The sequence below is a fragment of the Salvelinus fontinalis genome, chromosome 7 (genome assembly GCF_029448725.1).
Source record: "Salvelinus fontinalis isolate EN_2023a chromosome 7, ASM2944872v1, whole genome shotgun sequence".
Lineage (NCBI taxonomy): Eukaryota > Metazoa > Chordata > Actinopteri > Salmoniformes > Salmonidae > Salvelinus > Salvelinus fontinalis.
The window spans coordinates 11,481,563-11,494,179 of NC_074671.1; the positions used below are offsets into that span (position 1 = coordinate 11,481,563).

A 12,617-nucleotide genomic window follows, 5' to 3' on the forward strand; every position below is an offset into this window, starting at 1 on the left:
TATGGCCCAGTACTTCACTCGGGCCAAGTTTCTTCCATCCAGGACCTCTACACCAGGCGGTGTCAGAGGAAGGCCCTAAAAATTGTCAAAGACTCCTGCCACCCTAGTCATAGACTGTTCTCTCTGCTACCGCACGGCAAGCAGTAGCAGTGCACCAAGTCTAGGTCCAAGAGGCTTCAAAACAGCTTCTACCCCCAAGCCACAAGACTCCTGAACATCTACTCAAATGGCTTCCCAGACTATTTGCATTGCACAGCCCCCCAAGCACACCACTCGTACTCTCTGTTATTATCTATGTTTAGTCACTTTAATAAATCTACCTACATGTAAATATTACGTCAATTACCTCAACTAATCGGTGCTCCCGCTCATTGACTCTGTACCGGTACCCCTTGTATATAATCTCGCTATTATTTTAATGCTGCTCTTTAATAACATGTTCCTTTTGTTTCTTATTCATATTTATTAAACTGCATTGTTGGTTAGGGGCTTGTAAGTAAGCATTCACTGTAGGTCTACTCCTGTTGTATTCAGCGATGTGACTATTACAATTTGATTTGATTTGAGATGCAGACAGACAGACAGACAGACAGACAGACAGACAGACAGACAGACGGAAAGACAGACAGCGACTCAGACAGACAGACAGACATACATACAGACAGACGGAAAGACAGACAGCGACTCAGACAGACAGACAGCGACTCAGACAGACAGACAGACAGCGACTCAGACAGACATCGACTCAGACAGACAGCGACTCAGACAGACAGACAGTGAGACAGACAGACAGACAGACAGACAGACAGACAGAAAGACGGAAAGACGGAAAGACAGACAGCGACTTAGACAGACAGACAGCGACTCAGACAGACAGACAGACAGCGAATCAGACAGACATCGACTCAGACAGACAGACAGACAGCGACTCAGACAGCCAGACATACAGACAGACAGCGACTCAGACAGACAGACAGACAGACAGACAGACAGACAGACAGACAGACAGACAGACAGCGACTCAGACAGACAGACAGCGACTCAGACAGACAGACAGACAGACAGACAGACAGACAGACGGACAGACGTAAAGACGGAAAGACAGACAGCGAGTTAGACAGACAGACAGCGACTCAGACAGACAGCGACTCAGACAGACAGACAGACAGACAGACAGACAGACAGGCAGCGACTCAGACAGACAGACAGACAGACAGACAGACAGACAGACAGACAGACAGACAGCGACTCAGACAGACAGACAGACAGACAGACAGACAGACAGACAGCGACTCAGACAGACAGACATACAGACAGACAGCGACTCAGACAGACAGACAGACAGACAGACAGACAGACAGACAGACAGACAGACATACTGAGGTAGAGAATTACTGAAAGATCAAACATCAAAAGATCCTCTCTTCAACTAACTGATCACACAATGTAATAAAGTATATAACACAGTCATTCTTCAAATTGTTAACTCTTTTATAATGCTCAAATTAATTTTGATTTGATTACAATGACATTCCGTCGGGTTGACCTTGGTACCAAATTACATTTCCCCCTAATAAAGATGATTCATTTGTAGACAGACTCAGTAGATATCCTCAAACGGAGCAAAGCTAAAGGGACACACACACACACACACACACACACACACACACACACACACACACACACACACACACACACACACACACACACACACACACACACACACACACACACACACACACACACACACACACACACGAGCAAACACACAGACATGCACTCACACACAGGCACATACACACATACACACACTTACTCCACTGTCTTTTCTGTCTCAGGATCAATATAACCTCAATATAATATAATTTCAGTGAACTTGCACCCATAATTCAGAAACAGAATGATCGTTATAGATATTATGAAAAAGATCACTCATATTACCTTGATGAAACTTGGCATACAGACAATTAGAGAGAATCACAAATTAAAACGAATATGGAACTAGGCATGTACAGTATATTATTGTAGCTAGCTTTTCCCATGTTTCAGGCTGAGACGTGTAACCTGTTGTTGTGTGTATCTCAGCTCCTCCACCACACTCTCTTCGTGTCCCTGGAGCCGATGGACCTTCTCCATGGCGACGCAGTGCATCTGTTTAAAGATGGACGCCTTCTCGTCCTGGCCTGAGCCATGGACGTGATTTCACTCAGGTCCTCCTGGAGGTTCTTCATTTGTTATCTCAGTCTTTACTCAGTATCTTCAATCTACATCCACAGCAATACAAAAAACATCACATTGGATATGATAGACTGAAAGAAACAAAGGTGGAAACAATATCATGAGTCACAATGAGAAACACAATGAGAAACACAATGGGAATTATATCTAATAGCTATTAAAGTTCACCTTATTTGGACACAAGCTCAATGAACTCAATAGCCTGCCGTGGCACACGCTGAGTAAGAGACATGCACTGTACTTTATAATCATTGCAGCACTGGCCCACCCATAAGGATTTTAGGGGCTGCAGCCCACTTTTGATTGGTCAAAAATAATAATAATTTTTGATTATATATATATATATATTAAATAATTCATGGTTATGGTTTAAATACTCATAAAGTGTGGTAAATGTGTAAATTGTTCAAAATAAGCTGTTCCGTTACTTACTGCTCCCCTCAGTGACTGCCAGGAAGCTCCGCCTCCGTTAGCACATTGGCCACACGAACGGTGCTTGGATAGCTTTTTTCAGCTATTTGCTATGCGGGGGAACTGCCCCAAGGAAATCACAGGATTTCATAGCATAAATTATACGAGCACAAAGTAAATTGACTGTCCTGGGGGGCGTTGAAATGTGCGTCCGTTCAGTCAGAACCTCTGGGTCTGCTAAGGTCTCCTCCTCTCAATGAGTCTCTCAGTGCCAGACGGTTTACTTCCACACCTGACTAGATCTGCTCTATCAGGTACAGGTGGCGCTAAAGCAAAAAGCAAATTCTAATTTACTTGTAAAAAAATAATCCTAACAGTCATAGGAGCCTGGGTGTCACGCCCTGGCCTTAGTATTCTTTGTTTTCTTTATGTTTTTTAGTTAGGTCAGGGTGTGACATGGGGAATGTATGTGTTTTGTAGTGTCTAGGGTGGTTGTATGCGTATGGGGCAGAGTAGAGGGTAATTGTCTAGTTATGTCTATGGCTGCCTAGATTGGTTCTCAATCAGAGACAGCTGTCATTCATTGTCTCTGATTGGGAGCCATATTTAAGGCAGCCATAGGCAGTAGGCTTTTGTGGGTAGTTGTCTATGTTGTACGTTTGTAGCTTGTGGTTGCACTTACGTCTTTAGCGTCACGGTTGTTTTCGTTTGGTAATAGTGTTCGTTGCATGTTTTTTCCCTTCTCTAAAATAAAAGAGATGTATTTTGCACACGCTGCGCCTTGGTCCACTCTCTCTCTTGAAGACGATCGTGACACTGGGACCTGATGAACTGGACATCTACATCCAACAACAGTGGAATGACAGAGGGATATACTAGATAGAACATTCTAATCGCAGATCTGGTTGGACAAAAAAACATGGCCAATTGCTTCCCCCATGTTGTTCATCAGGTTCTACTGTAGGCAACAGGGTGATATGTTGTGTGAACTAAAACATTTTTTTTTATTGATTTAACCTTTATTTAACTAGACAAGTCAGTTAGGAAGAAATGATTCTTTACAATGACGGACTACCCCGGGCCAAACCCAAACGATGCTGGGCCATTTGTGCGCCGCCTTATGGGACTAACAATCAAAGCAGGTTGTGATACAGCCTGGAATTGAACCAGGGTCTGCACTGAGATGCAGTGCAGTGCCTTAGACCGATGCGCCACTCGGGAACATTTTATATGTAATCCCCCGATGGGGGACGTATCAGACATTAAACTGATGAGAACAGATACCACACTTGATTTGAAATGTGATAATGAAATTAATTAGCCAGCTATAGTATTATTGAGAAACAATTTTTGGGGTCAAATTTACCAGTTATCTACCTTTGATAGTTAGCTCCCATGTCAATTTCAAGTCTTTCTAAAATAATATCTGAATAACTCGGAAATATAAAGTTATTTTAGAATGAAAGTTAACTGGCTGGCGCACAGGTGTCAAACTCATTCCATGGAGGACCAAGTTGCTGCGGATTTTCACTGCTCCCTTGTACTTGATTGATGAATTAAGGCCACTAATTAGTAAGGAACTCCCTACACCTGTTTGTCTAGGGCTTATTTGAAAGGAAAAAATAAAAACATAAAGACACTTGGCCCTCCATGGAATGAGTTTGACACCCCTGGGCTAGCTCATCATGCTGTTTGACATGTTAACTAGCTATCCCCAGTTAGATAATGTGTCTTCACTTGTTGAATCTGCATGTTGCTTATTGCATTCTCCATGGTGCACTCGTTAGTTCATGAGCTTCTCATCCTAAATGTTTTATCTGTTCAGAACAGTGGCAGCATGTGCAGCAGCAGTCATTTGGTTTTTGACATGCAACAGTGAAATAGGTGTTTTCATGCTGTTGATAAAATCCACAGACCGTTTTATATACAGTTGCTTTCGAAAGTATTCACCACACTTGGCATTTTTCCTATTTTGTTGCCTTACAACCTGGAATAAAAATATATTTTTGTGGGGTTTGTATCATTTGATTTACAGAACACGCATACCACTTTGAAGATGCAAAATATTTGTTTTATTGTGAAACAAACAAGAAATAAGACAAAAAAAAACGGAAACCTTGAGCATGCATAACTTTTCACCCGCCAAAGTCAATACTTTGTAGAGCCACCTTTTGCAGCATTTACAGCTGCAAGTCTCTTGGGGTATGTAAGCTAGGCACATCTAGCCACTGGGATTTTTGCCCATTCTTCAAGGCAAAACTGCTCCAGCTCCTTTAAGTTTGATGGGTTCCGCTGGTGTACAGCAATCTTTAAGTCATACCACAGATTCTCAATTGGAATGAGATCTGGGCTTTGACTAAGCCATTCCAAGACATTTAAATGTTTCCCCTTAAACTACTCGAGTGTTGCTTTAGCAGTATGCTTAGGGTCATTGTCCTGCTGGAAGGTGAACCTCCGTCCCAGTCTCAAATCTCTGGAAGACTCAAACAGGTTTCCCTCAAGAATTTCCCTGTATTTAGCGTCATCCATCATTCCTTCAATTCTGATCAGTTTCTCAGTCCTTGCCGATGAAAAACATCCCCACAGCATGATGCTGGCACCACCATGCTTCATTGTGAGCATGGTGGTCTCAGGGTGATGAGAGGTGTTGGGTTTGCGCCCGACATAGCTTTTTCCAAAAAGCTCAATTTTAGTCTCATCTGACCAGATTTCCTTCTTCCATATGTTTGGGGAGTCTCCCACATGCCTTTTGGCTAACACCAAATTTGTTTTCTTATTTTTTTCTTTAAGCAATGGCTTTTTGAGCCGAGCTCTGTGGAGTGTACGGCTTAAAGTGGTCTTATGGACAGATACTCCAATCTCTGCTGTGGAGCTTTGCAGCTCCTTCAGGGTTATCTTTAGTCTCTTTGTTGCCAAGGGGGATGAATACTTTTGCAAGGCACTGTATCTTCTCAAAGAAACTACCAGTTGTTCAAAAAATTGGCATCATATTTCTGTCATGCTGCTTTGTTGACAATTCCAGCCACCTGGCACCCCAGGTATTCAGTCAATTAGCGGCCGCCACTGATTCATTGGTTGTCAGAGTTGACCATATATAAGTTGAACTGTACAAATCTATCCTTTGAATAACCCTGTCTTTGATGTGGTTAGAGTGAAACGCAACGTACCAACATAACACAATGATAGTGATGCGAAAATGTAATTAAACAAATGTTTATTACCAAAGGATGCCTTCTCAGTCTATTTCCACAGACCATAGACACGTGTACACGCACTCTTTTCATCTCTATCAGACAGACCCAGTAATACTGTGCACTCCTAGTTTACACGAGGGCCATCGATGCTATCTCACATGTGGGAGTTTAGGACTCCTTCTAAGGAATGGAAACACAGCTGGTCTACAGATAGAAGTATGCAATCCATCAGTCACTGAAGAACACACAGGAACAAAATTCGCCTTTCTGGAAACAATGTCTTCATACATATCTCATTGAATATAATTGAGACTGTTCCCATTGTTTGTTGTTGAGTGTAATTCTTTTCCTGTTTGGTGTTGAGCACTAGAGACAGTGTGTGGTATATTAGTGAAGACTGGAACTGCTGGTTGATTAATAGAGCTCCTAGAGAATCATTGTCCTATCGTTCTTAGTCTGGTGAAATGGTCCAATCCTTCTTATTCTAATACTCAGATGGATTCAGGAAGTGAAATCTGACTAATCCTTGTGTTAAACTCAGACCCAGCCCACCTTTTAGAGATCAGTGTTAAACTAGACGACCTTCATTAATCCAACTAACCGTTACATTTTTGAGTTAAAAGTAGACAGATTGAGTTAATCCTGTCCTAACACAGATCAGCCAGTAGGTTAACTCCTTCAGTACTGACATAAGGCAGACCAGTTAGAGTCCTCTCAGTTGGTTTAACTAGAGATCAACACACGACAAGCTAATACCAGCAATACCAGCTCACCAGCACCACAACTCTATGATTGGGGGTTAGGGAGGGAGAGAGGAGAGAGTGAGACATATATATATATACACTGCTCAAAAAAATTAAGGGAACACTTAAACAACACAATGTAACTCCAAGTCAATCACACTTCTGTGAAATCAAACTGTCCACTTAGGAAGCAACACTTGCTGTTGTGCAAATGGAATAGAGAACAGGTGGAAATTATAGGCAATTAGCAAGACACCCCGAATAAAGGAGTGGTTCTGCAGGTGGTGACCACAGGCCACTTCTCAGTTCCTATGCTTCCTGGCTGATGTTTTGGTCACTTTTGAATGCTGGCGGTGCTTTCACTCTAGTGGTAGCATGAGACGGAGTCTACAACCCACACAAGTGACTCAGGTAGTGCAGCTCATCCAGGATGGCACATCAATGCGAGCTGTGGCAAGAAGGTTTGCTGTGTCTGTCAGCGTAGTGTCCAGAGCATGGAGGCGCTACCAGGAGACAGGCCAGTACATCAGGAGACGTGGAGGAGGCCGTAGGAGGGCAACAACCCAGCAGCAGGACCGCTACCTCACCCTTTGTGCAAGGAGGAGCAGGAGGAGCACTGCCAGAGCCCTGCAAAATGAACTCCAGCAGGCCACAAATGTGCATGTGTCTGCTCAAACGGTCAGAAACAGACTCCATGAGGGTGGTATGAGGGCCCGACGTCCACAGGTGGGGGTTGTGCTTACAGCCCAACACCTGTGCAGGACGTTTGACATTTGCCAGAGAACACCAAGATTGGCAAATTCGCCACTGGCGCCCTGTGCTCTTCACAGATGAATGCAGGTTCACACTGAGCACATATGACAGACGTGACAGAGTCTGGAGACGCCGTGGAGAACATTCTGCTGCCTGCAACATCCTCCAGCATGACTGGTTTGGCGGTGGGTCAGTCATGGTGTGGGGTGGCGTTTCTTTGGGGGGCCGCACAGCCCTCCATGTGCTCGCCAGAGGTAGCCTGACTGCCATTAGGTACCATGATGAGATCCTCAGACCCCTTGTGAGACCATATGCTGGTGCGGTTGGCCCTGGGTTCCTCCTAATGCAAGACAATGCTAGACCTCATGTGGCTGGAGTGTGTCAGCAGTTCCTGCAAGAGGAAGGCATTGATGCTATGGACTGGCCCGCCCGTTCCCCAGACCTGAATCCAATTGAGCACATCTGGGACATCATGTCTCGCTCCATCCACCAACACCACGTTGCACCACAGACTGTCCAGGAGTTGGCGGATGCTTTAGTCCAGGTCTGGGAGGAGATCCCTCAGGAGACCATCCGCCACCTCATCAGGAGCATGCCCAGGCGTTGTAGCGAGGTCATACAGGCACGTGGAGGCCACACACACTACTGAGCCTCATTTTGACTTGTTTTAAGGACATTACATCAAAGTTGGATCAGCCTGTAGTGTGGTTTTCCACTTTAATTTTGAGTGTGACTCCAAATCCAGACCTCCATGGGTTGATAAATTTGATTTCCATTGATAATTTTTGTGTGATTTTGTTGTCAGCACATTCAACTACGTAAAGAAAAAAAGTATTTAATAAGAATATTTCATTTACTCAGATCTAGGATGTGTTATTTTAGTGTTCCCTTTATTTTTTTGAGCAGTGTATATATATATATATATATAGAGAGAGAGAGAGAGAGAGAGAGAGAGAGAGAGAGAGAGAGAGAGAGAGAAAGACAGAGGAAAGAGAGAGAAGCAGAGAGAGATAAATATCCTGTTTTGCACCAAGCTTTTTCAGAGAAGTACAACACCTTCCCTCTATTCAAATGAAGAAAACAAAAGTGCAAAGTTTCTTTGATTTTTTTTTAAACTGTGGATTTACATGATCAAATTCCAAGTACACATCGTCAATAGTACTTGGACCTGAATGATCAATTTTTGTGTGTGTGTGTGTATATGTGTGTGTGTTTCTGTGTATGTGTGTTTGTGTGTGTGTTTGTGTGTGTGAACGTCCTGTGAACCGTCTCCCTCCCTTCTATCTAGTTCAATGTATTTATTGTAAAAGAGTGTGTGTGTCGTTCCCAACACAAGCAGACATTGTGTGAGTCAAACCCAATCGCACAGCATCACACTGATCAAAGACAACACGCAACCATCCCTCTGGCCAAGGCAGCCGTCCGAAGTCACACACACACACACACACACACACACACACACACACACACACACACACACACACACACACACACACACACACACACACACACACACACACACACCTTCCTCAGAGCCTCCTAGTTTATCCCCCTCTGCCAGTTTGACTTTAGCTCAGTGATCTCACCTTAGCTCAGTGACCTCTGACCACTACTCTCTGACCTTGGCTTGGGATTGGCTGAGCTCAGAGGAGGCCTGCTCTAATTGGCTGCTGAGCAGGAAGTGCCTGTGGTTCCAGTATTCCATGTTGGCTCTGTGGTTCTGTTTCAATGAGATTGGAGGTTAGCTGTTCTATGGACCGTCTGGGACTTCCCCTGGAAACAGAGGGCAAGTGTGTGTGAGTGTGTCCTTGATGCTGTGCTATACATAGTATTGCCTACTAAAATCCTATTGGAGGAGAGATGCACTCTTGCTTGCTGAATGTAAAATAGGCTACAGCATTAACGGGCGGAGGGAAAAGAGAAGCCCATATTTTCCTATAGTAGGCCTATCTTAACACTGGGCTAAATTCGGACAAAATAGGCCTACGCCATATGAGTGGCCTGCTAATGTAACTTTCTGGACCTTCTAAACTGTTGAGACCCAAACTGATCCAAATGGCTGTAGGCCGATGCCGTTATCTCCTCATGAAACAGAAGAGGATGGTTGAGTGGTTTATTAAAATTAGCCGGCATCACTACAGTTTATGGGCTATTGACAATATTTGTGTATTCACTTGATAACAATAATACATTCCTCATTGCACTGTGTTGTGGTAGCCCAGGTAAAATAATTGTCTTGTCTAAAAACGGCGGCCTAATCAATAGTGGAGCTCTGCATGCCCAGGGACCACAGAGTGCAGCCTGGAGGAAAGCACTACAGATTTGCCATTTCATAATCTGTGAACTTTTTTTTCTTGCACTTTGACAGGTCATTATTTAGCCTAGAGCCCTACTACTGAGCTAATGAATGGCCTAATATCTAGCTAACATTTACCCTCTCTCTTCCAGCTGTTCCCATACACAACAGGATAACATTTACCCTCTCTCTTCCAGCTGTTCCCATACACAACAGGATAACCTTACCCTCTCTCGTCCAGCTGTTCCTATACACAACAGGATAACATTTACCCTCTCTCTTCCAGTTGTTCCCATACACAACAGAATAACATCTAGCCTCTCTCTTCCAGCTGTTCCCATACACAACAGGATAACATTTACCCGCTCTCTTCCAGCTGTTCCCATACACAACAGGATAACATTTACCCTGTCTCTTCCAGTTGTTCCCATACACAACAGGATACCATTTACCCTCTCTCTTCCAGCTGTTCCCATACACAACAGGATATAGTCTATGCACGTCTCTCCGCAATATACCATTCCTCTTCTCGTGAAATCTCAGGAAAGCTGTAGGCGACAAAAACTATAGACATTTATTTTAATACTTTTTGAAAAACTAAGCCTAATAGCCTATTTGGGAAAATGAACAGGCTTTTACTAATTCCTGAATGTGAAAATAGTCTACAACATAGAAAATGCATTTCGGGGAAAGTTGAGGAGAGGAAGCGTAATGGTGTGACCACTTTGAGCTGGCTATGATAACATTGTTACACTGACGGGGAAAAAATACACCCAAATGAATTGGGAACCATAAGACAAATGGAAATCACTTGCAAACCACAAGAGCAGTGATGCAATGACAAGTTATAAGCAATGACAAGTTGCAATGACAAGTTATATGTACAGGCTAAACGGTTCTTGTTGTCGAATTGCTACATTTAAATACAAGTTACAATTTTTTTCTCATTACGCCTACAGTACATGCACATTGAAGTGTTATTTGCATTTGTCAGTATGACAATGAACACCCTGAAAGCACTGAATGGTCTGAACCAGTATCTGTGCGTTAGAGACCTCATGAATGTTGGTTTTACAGACTCAGACGGAGAGGTTGAAAGTGCTGGTGAAGACACTTACCAGTTGGTCAGCACATGCTCGCAGTTCACATCCTGGTAATCCTTCTGGCCCTGCGGCCTTGTGAATGTTGACCTGTTTAAATGTCTTACATCAACTGCGGAGAGCATGATCACACAGTCGTCCGGAATAGCTGGTGCTCTCATGCATGTTTCATTGTGATTTGACTCGATGCGAGCATAGAAGTAGTTTAGCTAGTCTGGTAGGCTCCTGTCAGTGGGCAACTCTCGGCTGTTTATCCCTTTGTAGTCTGTAATGTTTTGCAAGCCCTGCCACATCCAACGCGTGTCAGAGCCGGTGTAGCACGATTCGATCTTAGTCCTGTACTGATGCTTTGCTTGTTTGACGGTTCGTCGGAGTGCATAGCGGGATTTCTTATAAGCTTCCGGGTTAGAGTCCAGCTCCTTGAAAGCGGCAGGATGTTGCCTGTAATCCATGGCTTCTGGTTGGGGTATGCACATTCGGTCACTGTGGGTATGACGTCATCGATGCACTTATTGATGAAGCCAATGACTGATGTGCTGTACTCCTCAATGCCATCGGAAGAATCCCAGAACATATTCCAGTCTGTGCAAGCAAAACAGTCATCTGACCACTTTTTTATTGACCAAGTCACTGGTGCTTCCTGCTTTAACTTTTGCTTGAAAGCAGGAATCAGGAGGATAGAATTATGGTTAGGTTTGCTAAATGGAGGGCGATGGAGAGCTTTGTACACATCTCTGTGTTTGGCTAAAGGTGGTCTAGAGTTTTTTTCCCCTCTGGTTGCACATTTAACATGCTGATAGAAATTTGGCAAAAGGATTTAAGTTTCCCTGCATTTATGTCCCTGACCACTAGGAGTGCGGACTCAGTGCCAGCATCAGTCTGTGGTGGTTTGTAGACAGCTACGAAAAATGAAGATGAAAACTCTCTAGGTAGATAGTGTAGTCTACAGCTTATCATGAGATACTCTACCTCAGGCAAGCAAAACCTTGAGTCTTCCTTAGATATTGTGTACCAGCTGTTGTTTACAGATATACATGGTCTCCCCCCTTGTCTTACTAGGCGCCGCTGTTCTATCCTGCTGATACAGCGTATTACCAGCCAGCCGTATGTTGATAATGTCGCCGTTCAGCCACGACTCCGTGAAGTGTAAGATATTACAGTTTTTAATGTCATATTGGAAGTTTTATCTTCCTCGTAGGTCGTCAATTTCATTTTACAATGATTGCATGTTAGCTAGTAAAAAGTAAGGCAGTGGAGATTTATTTGATTGCCTATGAATTCCCAGAAGGCAGCCCAACCTCCGTTCTCTTTTTCTCTGTCTTCTCTTCACGCAAAGACGGGGATTTGGGCCTGTTCCCAGAAAAACAGTATGTCTTTCACGTTTGGCTCGTCGGACTCGTTGAAGAAAAACAAAGCTTCTTCCAGTTTGTGGTGAGTAATCGCTGTTCTGACGTCTGGAAGTTATTTTTGGTCATAAGAGACGGTAGCAGCAACATTATGTACAGAATAACTTTTAAAATAAGTTACAAATAATGAAAAAAAGAACAAAAAACATATTCGGTTAGAATCACGTAAAACGTCAGCCGTCTTCTCTTGCGCCATGATACTCTGTCTGTCTCTCTTTCTGTCTCTCTGTCTGAGTCGCTGTCTGTCTGTCTGTCTGTCTGTCTGTCTGTCTGTCTGTCTGTCTGAATCGCCGTTTGTCTGTCTGTCTGTCTGTCTGTCTGTCTGTCTGTCTGTCTGTCTGAGTCACTGTTTGTCTGTCTGTCTGTCTGTCTGTCTGTCTGTCTGTCTGTCTGTCTAGACTTACACCATGGCTTTGAAAAAGGTAAGTTGAGGTGTAGCTACAGGTCATCGGTAACACACTGGGGTTGTGTTGTGG

The 12,617-nt window shown here is 43.7% G+C and overlaps 1 pseudogene; it reads right to left on the reverse strand.

The window, feature by feature from the left end:
• Positions 1 to 3,832: 3,832 nt before the first annotated feature.
• LOC129860235 (U2 spliceosomal RNA) lies at positions 3,833 to 3,955 on the reverse strand (annotated as a pseudogene).
• Between the last annotated feature and the right edge of the window lie 8,662 nt (positions 3,956 to 12,617).